This window comes from Notamacropus eugenii, chromosome 1 (assembly GCF_028372415.1).
Source record: "Notamacropus eugenii isolate mMacEug1 chromosome 1, mMacEug1.pri_v2, whole genome shotgun sequence".
Classification (NCBI taxonomy): Eukaryota; Metazoa; Chordata; class Mammalia; order Diprotodontia; family Macropodidae; genus Notamacropus; species Notamacropus eugenii.
In genome coordinates, this window is record NC_092872.1 from 619,837,741 (window position 1) to 619,860,121 (window position 22,381).

General features: G+C 39.9%; 1 protein-coding gene across 1 annotated transcript in view; it reads left to right on the forward strand.

The window, feature by feature from the left end:
- Positions 1–22,381, forward strand: part of ZMAT4 (zinc finger matrin-type 4) — a 756,701-nt gene that overhangs the window by 17,399 nt on the left and 716,921 nt on the right. The window contains exon 2 of the mRNA XM_072635103.1: positions 20,180–20,542. The gene's annotated coding sequence lies outside the window, so the exon portion shown is untranslated. The remainder of the gene's footprint in view (positions 1–20,179; positions 20,543–22,381) is intronic.

Genomic DNA, 22,381 nt, shown 5'->3' on the forward strand with positions numbered 1-22,381 from the left:
CCCAATGAACAAACACACCAAGTCTTCTCCCCGCAGAAGAATTAAAAAAAAACTAGCTGAAAGAGTAGTTTTGGCTGATAGTGTACATCTCTCTCTCTCCTTTTTTTTTTCAAGAGAAAATTGTCCACTTCATTCTGCATTTTGATTCCTTAGTTCTTTCTCTGGATGTGGATGGCATTTTGTATCATGAGTCCTTTGGGAATATTTTAGGTCCTTGCGTTGCTGTGAAGGGCTAAGTTTATCAGAAACAGTCCTCATACACTGTGGCTGTTAATGTGTTTAATATCCTCCTGGTTCTGCTCACTTCACTCAGCATCAGTTCAGATAAGTCCTTCCAGGCCTCTCTGAAGTCTTCCTGTTCTTGAATAAAGAAAGAAAGAAAGAAAGATCATTGGGATGTATCTGCTTTGTCAAAACAAATAAAATACAAATATTTAAAAAAAAGAATTTGGATAGGTGAAATGGGTGATGTCTTTTGATTCATGAGTAAATTGGATTTAAGTGAGGCAGAGTTGCACGAAGTTGTCAGCCTCACTCTCTCCTCCAGAGTCATCATAGTCCAGTGGCACGACAGAGTCCAGATGACTGGTGGTGGCTCAGGATGCAGTGGATAATAGTCTAACCAAGCTCTAAGCTGGCACATTGCCTGCTTCATCTGCCTTCATGGCCATTGTAACAAATTGTTTTCATCTGCCCATTCCACCAGATGAAATCTTCACATGCTTGGGGTAGACACTCCCCTAACTCACCAATGGGTTTGAGAACCCTTGATTACCTTCAACCTGGTTTGGCCCATCTGCTGAAATGGTTTACTGGGATGTGGCTGCTGTGCATGCTGCACCTTCTTGGAGCCACAGGTGAGAGTTAGGTGGAACAGGTGGACAGCAAAGGTGGAAGAGCCCTGAAAAGAGCTCGGCAGTCATCACACCGAAGACACTGGTACTGGTACTGGTCCTGCCTGAACACACCCTACACCCTAATTTGGATAGGTGGGTGGAAGAGGAAGACCATTTTAGTGATGGGAGTAAATGTGTTTGGAACAGTGAGGAGACTAGACTGATTAGACTAGACTGCTGTGTCTGGAGAAAGGAGGAGAAACATTACCTCTAAATTGAAATACAACATATGCAGAAAAGTAGGCATTTAGGGCAGAAGACTAAAAGTATGGCCAGAGAAATTTCTTCTGTTGCCAGGTTATCCTTCCTAAGAAGGAATCACACATGCTGGCTAATTATTTGTGCCAAGGTGCAGTAGTCTTGGGTCTGGCCCAGGGGGAATACATTGGGAATGGGAAATAGGGCTATAAGATGACTTGACTCCTTTTCTTTTGCATGAAAAAGTAAGAACTATGTCTTGGCGTAGTGTTGAGAACTCTGGATGTCAAGTAAGAGGGCCATGGTTCAAATCCTGAGTTACTCTAGGAAAATCTCCAAATTAAATTTAGATGTAGCTCTTGTCTAGTTTTCCCTAGCTGTAGGTAACAAGGTTCCCAATCCCTTCCAGGAGCTAAATGTGCAATATAATATTGGACATGTAGCGACCTTTCACCCTACAGAGAAGGCAAAAGGTACTGAGATTCATAGGAACCCATGGACAAATGCAGAAACATAAAATTCTCAAATAGCTAATCACTATTTTCTGGAAAGGAAATGAACTTGAGTTTTTTCTTTGGACACTTCTCTGTCATTCTGGTGATTCCATCTCTCCCCATACAGTCCTATACATCTTTTTAAGACTTACAGCACCACCCAGTGGTTTAGACTTGCCCGAGAAGTTAAGTATGTATTGGAGCTTGTTGAACCTTCTTATGAGACCCACAGTGTCCCATTAAGTCACTGACTTTGTTCTCCAAGTAGGACACTGTACAGGAACCATTTGGACTGCTTTCTGCTTTCTCTTAGAAACATGCTGTATCAGGAACTCTTTCTAGAAGTTCTGGTGCCCACTTGAACTTGGGATTACTTAGAAGGAAACTCCCAAAGCTAATATGGCCCATGAAATCTTCCTTCTCTGGCTCGAAGTCTGGATTGTGGTATCAGTGCATCTTGGGAAATCAGAATCCCTCTTCCTTATATGAGGGAGGTTGGGGTTCAGGGTCTTTGAACTTTTCTCTCAAGTAATGCACAAATCTTTTCCATACATATGTATCATTGCTTCTTGGGAGAACAATTCCCAACTCTCCTTTCTCTACACCTCCCCACCCCCAAAGTACAAAGAATAAGGAATCCTGGAGCAAATGAAAATGTGATTAGCTTGCTGATATAGGTTTTCAAACAATGGACCACACCCAATAACTGGGAAACTCCTTGATTTGATTAGGGATTCCCTAGATCCAACCCCTCCCTCAAATTTTTAATCTTCTATATTGATTCTCTATTTCTCTCTCCTCCTCCTCCCACCCTGTACTGTTCTAAGTCTTCTCTTCTTTCCTTAAGCTACTTACTCCAGTCTCCAAGGTCTCAGAAGAGGATTTCCAACTTTAAGAAAAAAAAGAAATTCCTTTTGAGGTCAAATGTATGTAATAACTCTTTAAAAAGTTAAAAGTACTACACAAATATACTTTATTTTTCTTACTGTTCTTGGAATACAATTCTGTCTTTCCTAACCCCACTGAAGAAAGACAAAGCTTATCTATTAGGATGACTATGTCCCTAATAAAGACCTCGTTTGCTTTCTTAAGGGTCTGAACAGAATCTAAGATGAAAGAAAGCTAATACATGTAGAAGGGACCGTCTCTCTTACCTATTCCAGAGCCCAAATCTTCTGTGCCCCATGATATTGGTGTGGGTTCCCTGGACCTCGGTACATGTACATAAACACATATTTGTATCTGCATATTTATGTATATCTACATACATGTATGTATATATGCCCATCTACACAGGGATATATGTATGTATGTACATATATGTACACACACGCATATATACCTATATACACATACATGCATAGCCCAACAGGAATAAGGTTATGTTCTGTGGGCCTTTGGATGAGGAACCAATTGACATTCCACTGGAAAAACAAGGAAAGGATACTCTTTTCTCCCTTGATGATTGAGGGAGGAGGGAGGAGAAGGGAGAGCTCATGCTACTGGAGGGGGCTATTGGCCTTTCTACCACTCCTGAAATGTTACAAAATACCAAGATTACTGGGCTCTAGACAGGAGAAGGTATGTCAATGAAGCACACTGATATTTAAACCTCATTGGTTACGCTTGCCCTTGGCACTCCATGTATTAACTCAGAGTCCTATCCACCAGAACCTGAACATCAAGACTATTTAAGTGCAAATTGAATTGAAAATTATCTCCCCCTCCCAAACTTTAAGACAATTAAGAGCTTGTGACTCTGGATTACAGTCTGATACTTGCAATAGTCCTCTCCTATGGCTTCCTGCATTTATTCTGAATAGGCATGTCTATCTGCATGCATATACCCACACACACACAGAGTTTAATTTTAAACAAAGAGTCCTATATTACTGAGGAATCAATACTGTCGAATATGTCATTTCAATATACTTTTGTCCCAACTACAAAGCTTCTATGACTCTTGTATAAGTACTCTGAGCTTGGTTTACCCAACTGTTTCAGATGCGCTGGTTTGATAATCTTTACTTTGTAGTTTTACTGAAAGGGTTTTGTGTTTTTGGAAAGACAGGAGATATTTTCTGTTAGAAGTGAGCCCATCTAACAAGCCCCCAACAGTGAGAAACATGCTCACCTTAAAGAAACAACAATGCCTGCTGTGAAATCAGGAAAGCCTTTATTAATCTTTACACCCTTTATATTCCCCCTGAATAGACGGGTAGCCTCCCCAGTAAGGTCACAGGACGACTACAACACATTCAGAAAGATGGGGCTTCTTCTACTGTTTTCCTAACTTTGGCTGTCCCGCGACACTGTCCCCTGGCCATGTGACTCCATGTTCTCCTCTCTGATAGGTTTTTCTTCACACAGCTGCTTGGGCCTGCACATTAGTGTCTGACCTCTAACCTGTCCATGCTAGGTCACAACTCTTATCACCTAGAACTGTGGAAAACAGAACTTGCTTGTTTCCCACATTTTCCACAAGAGAAAAAAAGGATCCCTTTTTCTGGGACCTAGGAGGGAGATCTGCTGTGAAATCTTTGCTTCCCCTGCTCCATTCTCATGAACCAGGCTCCATTCTTGGTGAGATGGGAAAGATTCGGGAAGACCAGGACCTAGACCCTAGATAGATATTGCAGGGTGAAGTAGGGAAAGTCACATCTGCAAGGAATAACGAGAGGGAGTCCATAAAGGGTGTAAGGGGAATTACTGAGGTAAACAGGAGACAACAAATGGATGTCTTGCAACACTAGGGTCCAGCATCAAGCACTAGGCAGAGCTCTAGAAGAGCCAGCTACAGGACATGAAGTTCAGGGCCAAGACTGTTGTGTCTGGGAGAATTTCAGGCAGAAACACAGACTCCAGTTCCAGAGCAATTGGGATAGTGATCAGGGAAACAAGACAGGGGATTCACAGATAGGAAGAGAAGAGACCAAGTATATAGATGAACAAGATAAGGCCAGAGAGGAGCAGTGACTCAGGTGAAGTTGTTCAGTTACTAAGTGGCAAAGGCCATGATTAGAATTACATTTCAGTAAGCTTTTCCATACTCCTATGTTTGATTCCTTTATACTGTGGAGAGGCAAAGCTTAGGAATAGGTATTCCTATTATGTAGCTCACACTTACATCAAGAAAACAGGTGACTTTAATGAACTTGTTTCTGCAGCCAAACAATTTGCAAAAAAAAAATCAAACTTCCCTAATAGTTAAACTACCTTTATAGAATTTGCTGTTTGAGTGTTTCAATTAATTACACACACACTCTCTCTCTCTCTCTCTCTCTCTCTCATTCTCTCTCTCTCTCTCTCTCTCCCTCTCTTTCTCTCTCTCCCTCACTTCCTTTCTCTCTCTCCCTCACTTCCTTTCTCTCTCTCTGTCTCTCTCTCTCTGTCTCTCTCTCTGTCTCTGTCTCTGTCTCTCTCTCTCTCTCTCTCTCTCTCTGTCTCTGTCTCTCTCTCTCTGTCTCTGTCTCTGTCTCTTTCTATGTCCCTCTCTCTCTCCACACTCCCCTACCCCTCAGGTCCTAAGAGAGGAAGAAAAATATCACTCTACCTGCTACTGATGCTTAGGAGAAGAAAGGCTGTGGGAAAGTTTTAGACTTTTCCATTTTTTTTCTTTCAGACAACCTTCTAAAAATCAACCCATGAACTCCCTAAAGTTCATTGCTGCAGCCAAGCAGGCAGGGACTATTCAGGTGTGGGGGCAGGAATGAAGCAAGAACTTTCTGTAATTCTGATGAGGGCACCAGGCTTTCTCTTGCTCTGGTCTAGCTTATAAAAGCAGGAAGATCAATGACTTCTGAGCTGATCATTTATGTTGGCTCCTTATCTTGTGTTTGAAGAGAATCAGGAGCCTTTTCCTTGTGGCAAATCTAAGTGGGAGAGGAATATTTTTTTGGATGGCTTTCCCTGTATATCTGCACCTGTGTTTCCTTGTGTTGTTTGTTTCCCTGTACCCAGAATCTCAAAATGCTTTCAATACAACAATCATTCAGTCAGTAAACATTTATGAAGTGCCTCCTATGTGCCAGGAATTGTGCTAAACACTGAGGATAGAAAGATAATCCCTGCCTTGAAGGAGTTCACAATCTAATGGGAGAGATGACAGGCAAATGTTGTTCAGTTGTTTTAGTTGTATAGAATTCTTGGATTTTCTTTGCAAAGATACTGGAGTGGTTTGTTATTTCCTTCTCCAGCTCATTTTGCAGATGAAGAAACTGAGGCAAACAAGATTAAGTGATTTGCCTAGGGTTATTCAGCTAGTAAGTGACTGAGGACAGATTAGAACTCAAGAAGATGAATCTTCCTGACTATGCCAGCATGCTGTCCACTGTACTTTCTAGCAAATAATTATGTTCAAATAAGTCATATTCAGGATAAATAAGAAATAATCAAGAGAAAGAAGACACTAAAATTAAGAGGGATAGAGAAAGGTTTCCTGGAAAATGTGGGATTTTAGCTTGGCTTTGAAGGAAGCCAGAAGGCAGAGATGAGAAGGGAAAGCATTCCAGGTATGGGGGATAGACGGGGAAAATGCCAGGAACTGAAAGATTGAGGGTCTTGTTCAAGTTATAGCAAAGAGGCTAATGTCACTGGATTGAAAAGTAGGTGTGAGGAGTTGTAAGAAGACTAGAAAAGTAGGGGCAAGGAAGAGGCTATAAAGGGCTTCCAACAGCAAACATGGAATTTTATAGTTCATCCTTTGGGTGACTCGGAGCAAATGGAGTTTACTGCAGGGGATGGCGTGGGATGACATGGTTCAATTTATACTTACCACACAACATTTCATTTAATGCATGGCTGGGAAGATTTACCTTAAAGAATTTTGAGGTATATGCAAAGTGGAAAATTATTTGTGGATTACATTTTCCTACCTATATTTTTTACCCCATATAGTCTTGTGTGGAGAAATCACTTTGATTTCTTTGTTTCAAAATCATGAGTTTTCTATTTGATTAGTTACTTTAAAAAGGTAGGAACATATTTGATTTAGAACTGCTCCTAATCTAGTTTATATTTCTGTAAATCATGAATCTATAAAGTAAAACAGTCTGTATTAGGAAGCAAGTTGTAAAAGAATGTTTGCTAAGGAAACCATTGCATTTAAATTAATATGCAATTTCAAGCAGTGCCCAGCAGGTCATAATCCTTTTAGGATGAAGATGCTTGAAGCAAGTTAGTAGGTTATAACAGAGAAATTCTCTCAAGTTTAAAAAAATATGTCATACTTGAAGATAGCTAGCATGCTCCACCAATGGCTTCTAAATCATCCCCAGTTTCTTCTCATATGGAGTTACCTCATGGCCTTTTACCATTCTAGTTGTCCTCCCCTAGAAACTCTGAAATTGAACATCTTTCCTAAAATATGAGATTTGTTTTCTTATTATTATTGACGTTATCTCTTTCCATAGCTTCATGAATGGATTAAAAACTCCTCTGAGATTTTTTTTCCTTATGTTAATTTGTTTTTTCCAAATCATGCAAACACTTATGCTTTGATTAGTTGTGAGAAGATTGATTTCTTGCTAAAGCAAGTAATCTAAGTAATGGCTTTGGGGTGCCACACTTTAGGAAGAACATTGATAAGTTTGGGAGCTTTCAGTGAAGGGCAACCAGAATGGTATAGAACTTTGGGGTTTTGCCATATGAAAATTTGGTAAAAAAATGGAGTATGATTAACTTGGAGGAGAGAACTTGACTTATGTGAAGTGTGATAGCTATCTTTGACTATTTGAAAGTCTCTCACTCAGAAGACAGAAAAGATTTATATCTGTCCCTTCCACATCACAAGGATTGGGGCACAGAAAAATGGAAAATCTACAAAAGTTTTTTGGTCTTCCCTTCATACCAGGGAAGGTCTGATTTTTTTCCATTTTATTTTATGGGGTGGTTAGAGTACCTTGTTGTAAAATTTGAGTTAACATATGGTACCATACATATTTTTTTATGCACTTGTGAGTTTCTAAACTTTTTCTGTGTTGTTTGCTGGCCTTTGCATGTTGTCTATGGCTTCTGCAAAAATTCCCATTTAATTTCTTATGCCTACCCTTGATATATGGAAACAGCAATGGGGAAAGTTGTGATGTGGAAGGGATAACTGTATTCTGATTGGCCCAGAAGGTAGAAGTAACAGTGAGCAGAGGTAATAATGAGGCAAATTTAGACTTGATAAAAGAACTCTAACATTTAGAATTGTTTAATAGTTAAATGGGCTGTCTTTAGAAGTGGTTGACTTCTCCCTTTCTAGAGATCTTTAAGTAAATAATGGAAGATCACTCATCAGGTTTGTGTGTAGAATGAGGGTTAAGGTGGATTAGATGGCTTTTGATGTCCTTTCTAAGAAAACTTGAAGATTCTGTGGAGACCTAAATCCTTGGAGAGTCCAAGCCACGAAAGTGCCCCAAAAGGGCTTTTGTCTCTACTTAAAGGATTCCTGCTGAAGTGAAAGGGGCATTGTAGTCAAACCTGAGGAGTAAAGTGTAGGCTAATCAATCAGCAAACATTTCTAATAATAGAATTTACATGGCCATTTGAGGTTTGCAAAACACCTTAAAAATATTTTACATTTCAAAGATGATCTTGTTTTGGATCAAAACTTGATTGATAACTGTTACAAACAGTGAGAATGCTAGCAAATTATAACTGTACATTTGTTTCCTTTAATAATTTGTTCTTAGGACTATTCCATATTTTAAAATCTATGCTTAGCTATTTTATATTAAAAGTACACAATTTTTAAAAGAGATGATGAAATAAAGCACATGCCAATCTCCCTTTCAGGTAAATGGCCTGTGGGAAACTGAGCTATTTGAATTCCAAAGCTAGAGTCAAGGTAAGACTGTCCACCTGATAGAGTTGGTCATTATAGGCAAAATGCCTAAGAGACTGATTGCTGAACTGAAATATACAAAGAATTGACAACAGATATCACATGCTGTGTAGCATGTACCACCTCCAGACTTTAAAAAATTGTATCTGAGCCATATATTTTCCAGCAGCTGTGTAAAAATAACCAGGTCACATACCAACAGGTGAAGCCTGAGATTCTCTTCCCACTTTTATGTTCCTGGCACATGGAGAAGGTTCAGGTTTTTCTGCTTATGAGTAAATGATAAGGTAGATGGTGATGGTGGTGTCAGTTTTGGGGATGCTAATAGGGCATGGTTGGCACCGATAGATGCAAATACTGATCAGTGGGCACATATCCTTTTTTGGGCAATGTCCATGGAAGCAGCTTTCAGCCCCTGCCTACTGCAGCTAGAACATCAAACACACACACACACACACACACACACACACACACACACACACACACTCTGCTAGCAAGGCTCTTTGGCCTGTCCAATGGTAAGTTGATAGAAATAGTATCCCTCGGTTGAGATAGACACTCTAAGAGACAGTTTCCTTGGCACCATCATGACAGATAGGGTCTGATGCCCTGTAGTGTGATCTAGTCTGGTGATTATTCTCTACTCAAATTAGGGCTTTCCTTCATTAGAACTTTACATCAGAAGGGTAGAATGATGGTATCTTCTTGCATGCACAGGACCATTAAGAGAGCCAAGAGAAAAGAATCCTGGAAGGAGCAGTCAGCAGAAAGGCTATAAATCACGCAGGTTCAGCAGTGTCCTAAAAGTGGGAAAAAGATGAAAGCCCACCTCCAATCAAATCCTGTAAGACAGCTGTGGCATCACTATAAATACTTTGCCGAATCCCTCTCTCTGCAGCATTTGCGCACCTTGAGCATCCTTCTGAGGTTGCCTTAAGGAGTTTGTGATAGGTTCAAAGCTTACCTCCTGAAGCTTAAACCTTCCTTAATACTTCTTTAGAAGCTTTTAAAAGGCAGAGTTGGATTCCCAAACTCCAGAGCTCAGATACTCTAATTCTGATTTTAAGCAGAAAGAAGCCACAATCTGCCATCGTTACCCTCCTCGCCTCCTCCTTTTGTGGACATACATGCTATTTATTCCGGAGTGGAACTGACTTTAAAGGTATTTTAAACCTGATAAATCATTATGTGCTGAGGTTACCTGAGAACTCCACCCCCAGCAGAGGGAAATCAATAAAAAAATCTTGACAGAGCTATTATCCTCTGACCTTGTGCTATTGTGCCCTCATATGACATCTTTCAGCCTAAGAGCTCAAAACCTTTTGAAAACAAAATCTTTACCATCTTCACCTGTTTTTTTCTCCTGGAAGAACAAGGTCAAGAGGCAGAATTTTATCTATTCTTTTCAATTGGTTAGATTGTTTTTTCCCATAGTGCTTTTCTTGAGTGCTTTATATTCAGTTAATTGCTCAATATATCTTACCTTTAGTATGAGAGAAAGGGCTTTTTATAATAAATACTTATATAATCTTACAATTGGAAATCATTGAGGAGAATGAGTACCAAAGAATGGAAAATAAAAGTCAGTGAGTAGAGAGTGAGCACCAGGTGGAAGGAAGGAAGGAAGGAAGGAAGGAAGGAAGGAAGGAAGGAAGGAAGGAAGGAAGGAAGAAAGGAAGGAAAAGAAGGAAGGGAAGGAGGGGAGGGGAGAAAGAAGGAAGAAAAGCATAAAAGAGAAATTTGGCAATTAGTATTTGGGGGTTATAGAAGACCTGTAGTAGTAGAAAACTGGGGTTTTCACTTTCACTTTTTCTCTTTACTTCACATTTCATATTGTATAGCTCTTTTTTTCACTCCTTTCTCCAGATTAATATGTAATTAGATTAGTAATCCTTGTGAAAAAGAACAAAAAAATGAGAATTAAGTAGAGCAGGTAGATTGGTGATATAAATTTAAAATACAGTGGCATGAATTTGATGTCCACTGATAAGTTTATTCCTTTGCCTTTAGGTAGAATCATACCTGTGCCAGCAATATGAGAGAATTTATGATGTGTACAAAGATTTACAAGGGAGGAGAAATCACCATTAATTGATATCAGTGTGACTGGCAGGAGATTCTTATATCCTTCCTATGTTCCTCATGCTATAGCAAAAAGCCCATGTTCTACTCTCGGGCATAGTTGTCCTTTTAAATACTGTGACAAGAACTCTATAACCTTGTTTAGAACATGTTGATCAAAACCTGTTCAGAAGAAAAATGGTCATGTCCCTTTATGAAACTGGGCTGTAAAATAGAAGTATAACACATGGGGAGAAAAGGGCATCTAAATGATGAATCTTGGAGTGAGCTCCACACATAGACATTTTATGGGCCAACATTTTAAGAAGAAGAGTTTGGAATTACAAATGACAAAGAGAGCATATAAGGGCTTAAAGCTGAAGGGTAGATGGAAGAGGGTCTTAATACAGAGAAATGTACTTCAATTCAACAAGTATTTTTTAAACTTCAATGATGTGCCAGGCACTGTGTGCTAAGCCACTGGGGACACAAAGACAAAGGTCAAACAGCTCCTGCTCTCAAAGAGAGTAGTTAGGTGGTACAGTGGATAGAGTGCTGAGTCAGGAAGGCTCATATTCCTGAGTTCAAATCTGACCTCAGATACTTACTAGCTTGTGACCTTGGGCAAATCAATAAACCCGATTGCTTCAATTTCCTCCTCTGTAAAATGAGCTAGAGAAGGAAATGACAAAACACTCCAGTATCTGTGCTAAGAAAACCCCAAATGGGGTCATGAAGAGTCAACCACAATTGAATAGCAATAGTGATCCCTCAAAAAGCTTACATTCTACTGGGAAGAAACAATATGCACAGAAATAAGGAAATATAAAATACATGAAAATATCATATATATATGCATATATGTGTAATAGAAAATTATATATATATATATGGAATGTATGCATGAGTATACATACATATATTTTAATTTGGGAAGATACAATTAGGGGAAAATAAGAAAGATCTGATGCAGGAGGTGGTTCTTGAACAGATCTTTGAATAAAGGGTTCTGAGAAGCAGAGGTGGAGAATATTCCAGGCATGTGGAAAGGCATGGAAGGGGAATGTTTTTAAAAAATTTTTATTTTTAATTTATGGAATAAAACAAGCATTTCCATAACATAGCACAATAAAAAAAAAGATGATTTTTTTTTTAAAGGAACATTGAGTAGGTGAAGCATAAAGCATATAGGGGGCTGGGGAATAATATGTAATCAGAGACTGGAGTCAGATTATAAAGGGCTCTAAATATTAAATGGAGGAGTTTGTATTTTATCTTGGAGGCAAGCAAGAGCCACTGTACTTGATAATTTTTTGGCCTGGTCCTTCTGGGGAGTCTCCTATAGCATTTATCTGAATGTAGATGATAACCCTTTTTGGTTTACATGATACAACAGATCCAATGAGGCAGGTATGTATGTCACCTAGTGGAGCTGGGCCTTGTCAGAGGATCACAGAGTAGAGCAGGGATCAGTGGAAGGAACTGAAGTTCTTAGCCAAGTGACTTACCCAAGTGACAAAGCCAAGATTAGAACCCTTGTCTCCCTGCCCTGCCTCCTTCTTCCTCCCCCACCCCTCTTCAGTCCAGGGCTCCTTTTAGCACATCATACTATTTCTCTGCTGTTACTCGGTGGGTGTTCGCTCACTCATTTTCACATACACATAGATTATGGTTGTCCTTTGTTTTCCAAAAATGCTGCTTGTGATGGTGATTATGATTTGCATGTGTGGGTGTAGCTGAAAAGGCCAATTTGTGGGACCAACAGTATTTTCCATACTGTGTACACATGAAGATTACCCTTTGATTAGCATCTATAGCCATTATCTGGAGTGCCTGTTGCTAACCATGATGCCAGCTTAAAAAGGTCTATTTAAAAAAGAAATGGTTTGTTTCATTATAACTATATGCCAGGCTGATCTGTCTGCAGTTTCCTGACTGTCTGTCGTTTAAGGAAAAAGCCAACATTTCCAGCACCTACTCTGTACTCCCTATTGTATGAGAAGGTGGGGAGAAAAAGGCCCAGATGAGGACTCAGAAGACCTAGGTTTGAATTCTATTAATTAGGTGTGTGACCTTGGGCAAGTCATTATACCTTTTTGAGCTCCAGGTTTCTTATCTGCAGAATAGGATTCCATGCTACTCTCCCACCATCATTTCTATACCTCTAAAATCAGATTCTAGCTAAATCGACTCAAACTAATGCTCACAAGCTCCCAATTCCTCTGAACATCTTTCTCAAAAGATCAAACTGTTTTGCTATAAATTATATGACATGGCAGTGATAAAAAATGAATAATTTCCTTACAAAAAGAAAAGCAGGGTAAAATCAGGAAAACACATTAATAGCAGACACTTAGAATGCCTGGGGCCCAGATCAAACCACCAGATTACTCCCTACCCTTCTTCAAAGGGATAGAAATGTGTGAGTCCAGCCCATTCCTGGTCCTTTAGGCCTGGGTTTCCAGGGAGGAGGATACACTAATTTGCCCTTTGGATGATATGATTAAATGCTATTTCTCGATATCTGGATCACCTTATAATTTCTTTCAGAGACTGATGAGAGTTCAGGAGTTTGGCCTTTGTTGTTCCACTCGAGAATGGGCACAGTCTCCAAGACCTGGCCAAATGCACTCCACTGAGTCCCAAGGCAGGAATGAATTGGAGTGACACAAGTCTGATAGGATGCAGCGTGATGCCGCCACCCTTTGTCCTCTCTCCTACCATCATCTCTAGTGCGTCTTTTCAAAATTTGCCCCTCTCTTTTCTCACCATAAAACTATGCTGGGATCTTGGAAGACAGAAGGGAAGAAAAGGGAATAAAAGTTTATTTATGTCTTAAAATGTGCCAGGCACTGTGCTTTACAAACATTATTTCATTTGATCCTCACAACAGCCCTGGGAAGTAGGTGCTAAATGGTCCCCATTTTAGAGTTGAGAAAACTGTGAGACAGAGGTTAAGTGACTTGTCCTGGGTCAGGTAGTTAGTAAATGTCTGAGGGTAAGACCAGGTCTTTCTGACTCCAGGCCCAGTATGTTATCTACAGTGCCTAAGAACCACCATAAAATGACTTTGGGCTTCGATAAACCAGCTTAGGCCTCATCTGGCTTGCTTTGAGACCTCCACAACACCCCAGGGAAAACACCACCCCCCCAATCCTTTTTATGTGTCTTCTTCTCCGCATTAGAATATAAACTTGTTGAGGGCAGAGGCTGTTTTATATGTATTTCCAGGGCTGAACATAATGTCTGTTATATAGGAAGCACTTAACGATCTATCTATCTATCTGTCTGTCTGTCTGTTTATCTCAACCCACCCACCCCCAAAAATATCCCTCCACTGCACATTTATTATTGCTTCCTCAGAGATAGTTTCCCTGAGTCCAAAATCTCACAGGAATACAGTAAATCTAAGCTGCTCCTCGGAGGGGTAATAATATTTACTTGCACGAGCTGTCTAATAGGTTCGTTGTGAGGAAAATGCTTTGTAAACTATAGAGAGCTAGTGAAATATGAGCTGTGAATATTTTTGGGGTGCTACAGGGGTATAAAGAAGAATAAGGCATAGGTCCTGCCCTCAGGGAGTTTATAATCTATTCAGGGGAAATGAGATCATGTCCTGTGAAATAAAAGCTGGACAGGTCTCAAAGCTAGGAAGGATTTAGGCACGTTTGATCTTTTCATGACTATTTATTTTGGTTTGGGGCTTGATGCCACACTCTGTCGTCCAGCTTCAACAATTCAACAATAGTCTTTCCAATTCTATTTATTATCTCCTTGTTAATCAGTACATCATTGGACATTATGCTGCTCATGGAGCAAAATCCAGTGACAGCTTACAGCTCTATATTTATAATAAAGAGTTTAACAGTTGAGGAGGGTAAGCTGCAAAGGAATGCCTTTCCAGTTGTGTCCTTTTCCTTTCTGCTACAGTAGATAATAATGAGTGAAATTAAATGCCCTGTCTTTACCTAGGAGAGACCGTGGTATAGTTGATAGGACACCAGACCAGGAATCCGGAGACATGAGGCTTTAGGCTTGTCTCTGCCACTGATGAGCTAAGTGGCTTTGTAAAAGTTGTTTTCCTTCTCTGGAACTCATTTCCTTTATTTATAAAACGAAGGAAGCTGGACTAGAAAATTATTTGCAAGGTCTCTTTTCTCAGCTCTAAAAGCCTATGATGCTGTGAAACCAATAGTATGCATCTCTACGGTCTCTGTGCCTCATGGAGCCATGTCTATTTTAATACACAGCTCTGGATGCCCATAAATAATCCATGTAATAATTAATGAAGACTTGCTGTGACTGGTAACCATGCCTGCACCCTGGATCCCCAGCTATTCTGGCCATTGTGTATGTATGTATGTATGTATGTATGTATGTATGTATGTATGTATGTATGTATGTATGTTTGAGACCACAGATTCAAGAGCTTCCTTTTTGGAACTTGGATGAGGAGGAGAAATTTGAATTTCCACAGCCAGAACAAATTGCTGTAGACAGCCACACTTTGGTGAGAGTTTCCAAAAACATCCTTTGGTCATCCAACACTTGTTTCCAGGAATCTTGCTAATACACTGTCTTTTCCCTGTAGCATTATGGGGAATATACAGTTGTAGTGTTGAAAGATCATCCTATATTTCCCCAATTCGCCTCATCTTATCTCATCTCAGTTCCCGACCACTGTAATCTACCAAGCATATTCACAATTCCTCCTTTCTGGATATTTCCTCGAGGTTTTCTCCTCTCCTCTCTTTTAGAGGCAGAATTTGGCATGAGCAAGTGATGGCTGAGAAAGCATTCTAAGCCAGACAGTCTGGCCTTCTGTACCTCCTTGCCACATGTCAGCATGATCTACTGCATGGAACAAGGGGTTACCTGTGCAAAAGACAATGTTTTATGCTGCTGATATTCAATTTGTGTTTTAATAAGGAAACCCAGCTTTTCTTTCATTACCCAGAGCACTACCCTCTTCTCTTTTTCCTGCCCCCCAAAAGCTCCTCAGATGAAGAATGCAGTAAAACCATTTAATCAAAATGAACTACTTCACCAGAGCATTGCCCACAGAATGGAATTTGGTGAAATGCATTTCATACCCCAATGAATTTAAATTGTATGGAGCTGATATTTAATACAAATGCAAGTGCCAGTGGAACCTGAGTACTTAATATGCATTCTCTAACTTTCAGAATTAAGCAATTGATCTATGGGACACAAAAGGATGATCCTTCTCTCAAAGAGAATACTTTATGACCAGGCAATTTAAAAGGCACTGGCATAAACAACTGTTTGCAGCTCTCTCTCTCTTTTTCTAATCTTGGAAGATAAAAAGCCAATCCAAAGATTGGCTCATTTAGAAAAGTACTTCCTTTCTTTAGGGTACAGTTGTGTCTTCTGTATGAGTTCAGGTTAACTTTTTTTTTCTCCTTCCCTTTTGAGAGAATCCAGGGAGAGGGAGGTGAAGACAGAGTATTGGGAAATTTGCTTTCCCTTACAGGTGGAAGTCAAAGAGATAGCTCTGCAGTCATCTGGACAGCTATTTAGCTGGAAATGGTGTGTTTGTCCAGCATGTATTTGAAAAGAACAGCCCACTTTCTCCCCTTTCATTTCTTTTCAGTATTATAAGCAAACAAGTCATGAAATGTCTAGACTTCTTATTTTCCAGAAGGGAAATAGAGGCCACAGGGATAATGAAAGGACTTTCTCTGGCTATCAGGACTTCATGGTGCTCCAGCCGAAATTCTCAGACTGACATTCTTTCCAGTGTACACCCCCCCCCCCCCCCCCACCACTCTCTAGATCCCCAGTTGAACGATGTTTCTATCAGGCTCAAGTCACACTTCATATTTCAATTTTCAGTGCAATGTAGTGGAGAGATTTAGAGATCAGAAAATCTGGGCTAGAATCTCCCCTCTGACACTTAGCAGCTACATGGCCATGGACAAATCACTTTTAACTCTCTAAGCCTCACTTGCCTAATCATGATAATATTAATCATGAATATAATATAATATAATATAATAAATATATATGATAAATATAATAAATATAATAAAATATAATCATAATAAATACCTGTGGTACCCACCTCAGAGAACTGTTGTAAGGTTCAAATGAGATAATACATATCACACATTGTGCACACTTGAAAGGGGTAGATAGATGTCAGTTATTATTAGAGGCAGCAAGGCATAATAGAGGACTGGCCTCAGAGTCAGGAAAAACTGGGCTTAAGAACCGCCTCTGACAGGTACTAGAGGTGAGACCCAGGGTGAGTCACTTTCTTCAGGAAACTCCCTAAAGCTTAGTAAATTTTAGACCTGAATTTAGAGAGGGAATTCTCTGGCTAGGAATTTCTTATAATCAGAACAAATTATCATCATCATTGTCATCATTATCATCATCATTATCATTTTTTAAATAGATTTCGGACAAAAATGGTCTAAAACCAAGTTACAATTCTCCTTTTATTTTGGATTGGACTTGTGACTTTACTGGCATAGGGAGCTCCCAGTGAGGAAACCCCATCCATCAATGCACATTAGCATATACTTAGCAACCTATAGTCTTAGAGAGTGGTCTGCTAATTGGTTATTACTAATTTTTATATTTAATGTTTGTGAACTATTGTGCTGGTGGATACCACTACTTTTTGTAATTGAACAGGAACATTGATATATAGACTCATCTTCCATAGGCTCACTGAAAGCATCTTTGGGATAGCTCCATTAGAAAAGGGAATAAGGAATGACGTAGCTGGTTGTAATTCCTTCTATTTGATCTCTATATTTTCAAAGCTTTTTATTCCATGTATTTTAGAGATTACAGATAATTAACATGGCAATATTTATTAAAGTATTGTCTTACTGATCAATGTCATATCTGGGCAATCCTGGGCAGCAGTTCTGTCTGTAATGAGCCTTTAGTTCTAGTATAGTTTAAACACTAATTTTTAACTCATCTGTTTATCTTTCTGTCTGTCTATCTATCTATCTCTCTATGCATCCATACATATATTTTAGGGAGGGATGGATTGTCATCTGTTGGTTTGCAAAAGATAGGTAACTTCTGGAACATAATTCTAGCCACCCAAATATGTCTTTCTAGATTCCTAGAAGATGATAATTTTTCTGTGACTTGTAGTGATTATGTTACAGAATTTCTACCACTTTATTACCTAATCTGCATCAATCAAAAAATATGATATCCTTTAGGATAACTTTATATTCAATTTTTCTTTCAAGATTATGGTGGTTGCTATTACAACTACTATTGTGACCTTGTTTTTCTTATCTTTGGGGGGGGGGTTAAGATAGAAAAAATCCTGGGACAAATCACTACCCTGCCCTTATTCTTCTATATTCAATGTTCTGTGGTCTGTTGTATAAGTGAATACAACTGTTGCTTTTTTTATTTGAATAAAAATTTATAAGGGTGCAATCTTTGCCTCTTCTTTTCCCTCCTCTTCCTATTACTACTGTCACTAATATTTTTTTAGTTTGCAAAAGACTCAAAAAAGTATGAGATATAGTTTCTATCCCCAAGAATTTTATATTCTAGTTGGGAAAATTAAGTAAAATGTATAAACAATCTCAAAAGATGCATTTTTTTCCTCAGCATGGGAATTCTACCACTGACACAAGTCAAAACTTCTTCACAACTTGATAGATGGTGTATTAAGTTATTGTGACAAAAATAACCTTGAATAAAATCATTGCTTATTAGTCAACAATCCATGAGCCTCTTTGAACATGAGAAGAAAACTGCTACTGTGATCAGAAGAACTGGATTTGAATCTCAGTGGTATTATCTATTAACTGGGTAATCTTAGGCAAAACATTTGACATCTCTGATCCTTAGTCTCCTCATGTGGCAAATGGGGATAATAATCCTGCCCTAACTACTTCTTTTGTGAAGATCAAGTAGATGATTCATGGGAAGCACTTTGTAAAGAGTGTAGGGCACTACATTAGTGTCAGCTACTATTATTAGCTAGGTTGACCCTTGGATGATAGATAGTCCTATGTTGTCTTATACTTGAAGTCTTTACTATTTGGTAGGAGCTGTTTAAGCTGGCATAGTCATTCAGAACCAGGGTCACTACTACACTACTAGGAGGCACTAAACTAGGATTTTGAAGGAGACAAATACATACACATAAGAAGACAGCCAGCAGAACAATAAAAGATCCTAAATACTAAATGAGATATAGGGCAATAGGAATTGAGAGCAGAGAGGCTGGGACTACAGCAGGTGGGCAGAATATGAGGCTTGAGCTGGGTCTTGGAGAATGGTTGGGATTCATCTGGGCAAAGAGGAATTCAAAGACCATTACAAGAAGGAAATACTTCTGCCCAAATTGGGCATTCTATAAAGCAGATGTTTCATATATGTTTGCTAAGTAAATGAATACATTTATACAGGGGCTTGAAAAATGTGCCCTCTCTTCCTCCCCAAAGAACCCTGTGACTAAAGAAGAAAATTTTTTAAAGTCAGAAGCTAAAGGTCCTTTCAATATGAGTGTAAGTATATCATGGATAAAAGATTGGTATCAAATACATTTTTAGTTTTATAAAACCCAAAGTTTGGAAAAGCAGAAGGAAGCATGTGACCATCAAGCACAAAGATATGAAAGGGACCTTAGTAGTCATAATTCTAGTGTGATGCCTTCTTTTTCTAAAGAAAGGATTTGAGACTCAGAGATTGACTTATCCATGGTCAAACAGGTATCTGCAAGTAGCAGAGAGAGAATTTACGCTCTTTTCACCTCTAAGTCAGTGTTCTCCACCATCCCCTCTGGCTTGGTATTCTGATTTGTTTTTCTTTTCCCTTTTTCCTACTGAGAGGACAATTTCTAAGATCCATATTAGCATCAGATCAGATTAAAAGAAATGAGGACCTCAGGAAAAATAGAGCTCAGATCCCCATTTCTTCCAGTATCACTGGGGAGAGGATGGGTGAGAAGGAGCAATTCTCATGTTTTCTCTTTATAGAAGGACCATCAGAAAGATATTCTTTATCTTATAATCAGACTGACCCCTTGAAAGGAATTGAAATTCACATACAGGGTGTTTCAAAAGCCTTAGGGCAGATTTAAGTTATTAGACTTTTAAACTACCCTAAGACTTTTTGGAGCATCCTGTGTTTATGTAACACTTTGAAGGCTTGGAAAACTCTGTCCTTAAACCTCTGTAGAGTGGTATTGCTACCCTCATCTTAATGCTGAGGAAACTGAGGCTTGGAGGTGGAATGGCTTGTTTATGGGTCATGCAGCTACTAATGGTTAGAACTAGGAATTGAACTCGATTAGCTCCAGACTCCAGAACCATTACTCTTTTCATTACACTAAGCTGCCTATCTGGTGCAGTATTGTGGGGGATGGGCAAGCAAAATGTTGAGCCCACACCCCAATTAAAATGCTTAAAATGTCCCCTTAGTCACCTAAATGACCTTCACACAACGAGGTGTGGACTCAGAAAGGAAATCCCCAGATTCCTTCGCCCAGACCTTTTCTACTTTTGGCTCGCCCTCCAGTTTCCCCATAGTCTGAGGGTTCACAGTGCTTTCAGAAATATTTACCATTTAGGGGAAGAAAAAACTGACAAGGCCAGAGGATTGTTGCCACGGACTCTCTTTGGGGGAAGTTAAAATGCTGGGGGGGCAAGAGCCTGATTAGCTGACAGCTCCATTTCTCTCCCCCTCAGCCTCCCAGCCTGCTCCTCCCCAGCCCAGCCAGGAGAAGAGCCTTACAGGTTGTCAATGGAACATGGAATTATATCCTTTGATGGCTTAGATAATAGTAGGAGCCAAAGCAGTGAGTGAGACCAGCTAAAGCCAATGCGGACCTGCCCGGAACCAGAGAGCCAATGAGAAGAGCGCGGGGCGGGGCTTGGATGCCAGCAGATAATTGCTAAGTGAATTTCTAGCACAGTTGGTCGGAGCTGCTGAAAGATCTGGTCGCAGGGAGAGGAAAAGCCGTAATCCTCGGCGTGCTTCCATCCTGACAGCATCCTTCACCGCTGCTCGTCGAACCTCTGTGCACCAGCCCCTTCAGCTCCACGGAAAAGGTACCTAACCTGCCCCGCTACGGGGCTTTTACTTGTGGCTTTTGCATCACGGTGGCTTTTAGTTCGAATCCCCCAAGGGAAATGCAGGAAGAAGAGAAAAGTTTACGAGAAGAAAGGTGATCTAGGTTTGAAATCCGAGCCTTTTGTTGGGAAGAAAATGAGGTGAGGATCTGGGAAACTTCTGTGATAGCCCTTTGTTTACACCTTTCCAAATGAGCTTTCCCTGAGATCTGCTGGTATGCTTCTGGCTCATACTGGGTTGTAGATTCAGGTTAATTGGGTAAGGGGTGGTACGAGTGTGGGGGAGTGGAGGGGGGAGAGACTTTTGTAAGTGGTCTTTTCTTTTGTACATTCCCACTGGGACTTCGGATTCTGAACCATCTGCCTGAATTCTCCATTATCTGCTTTTTCTCTGTCTCTCTCTTTCTGTCTCGATCTGTCTTTCCACCTGCCAGGTGGCCCAACTTCCCGGTGCAGCCGTGACCTTCAACTTGAGTCAGACCTCTCAAACTTCTGTCTCTTCCCTTGTACCCTGCTGTCACATTGTCTCAATGTATTTTAGTCAGTGGAGGGGCAGGGCTTTCTCACCCTGGGGAGGTTTATACAGAGAAAAATCAGTGTCAGGCTCTCCTGTACGACCTGATGGGCGTTAGACCCTTGGAGAGATACTTAGCTCCACTGGAAACCAAAAAAATCAAAAAAAGTCTTGGAGGGAAAATAAATCGCTGAATTGATTTTCACCTAACTAGTTTTGGAACTCTTTCCAGGCTTGTCGGTCACCTCTCTAAAGGAGGGCAAAACATATTCTTTGAGTGCTTTAATACTGGATTTAGTGTCAGGAAAACCCGAGTTCAAATCCTGTCTCAAACATTTACTGGAAGCGTGGCCCTGGGCAAGTCATTCATGTAATCTCATGCAAAATGGAGATAGTACCTACCTACCTCACAGATTTGTTGTGAAAATCAAATGAGATAAAATTCAAGTAAGCAAATAAAAAGATGCAGATGTTTTTGCTTTGCAAATCTTAAAGAGCTATATACATGCTAGCTGTTGTTATCATTGAAGATTAAATAGGAATGATACGTCCCAGTTGGAGAGAGGAGCTAGATACCTGGTCCAGAGAACCTTATTACTCTTGAGAAAAAGACTGGTGTCAGAGAAATGATTCTCGAGTTGCTCTATTCAGGTACATGCGGTCAAGGAAAATGTTTTTCTGGAACCAACCAGCCATGTTGCCTCAGATTATCCCTCAGGTGAAAAAATTCTACAAATCCTACGTAAACAATTCTTCAAAACAATGCACTCAGGCATTCTGGACTGTATGGATAGCTTAGTTCCTGACTTGCTCTGAGGCTCACCTTTTGTCCTATGAAAAACTTAGTGGTTCTTTCCCTTGCAGTTTTACTATGTGAAAATGCTAGGTTTGCTTCCCTGGAAGTTAGATCCCTTCAGGGCAAACTTTTTAGTAGAAATGGATATATTTTTTTGGGGGGGGGTCTTTAACTTCCTTTCTCTCCTTCCTTCATGCCAACATGGCACTGTAATAAGTAGGCCATCAGTTCATTTGGATACCCTGACCTCTCCATTCCCATAGCTGACCTTTAAGTCTTGAGAGGGTACAGATAAATGCTCTTCACTTCTTATTTCTTCCCTGAGTCTGAAGATGGAAATTTTTAGTTTCTGACCACCTGCTCCAGAAGGCGTTCAGGCTGCAGAGGTTTTGATAACATTATTTCCCTCTGCGGTCAAATACCACCTAGCTTTGTGCACCTTGTTTTCTTCAATTCAAACAACAGGTCTTTCTCCCATCTCTCTCCAGACAATCTCTGTGTGTGGGAC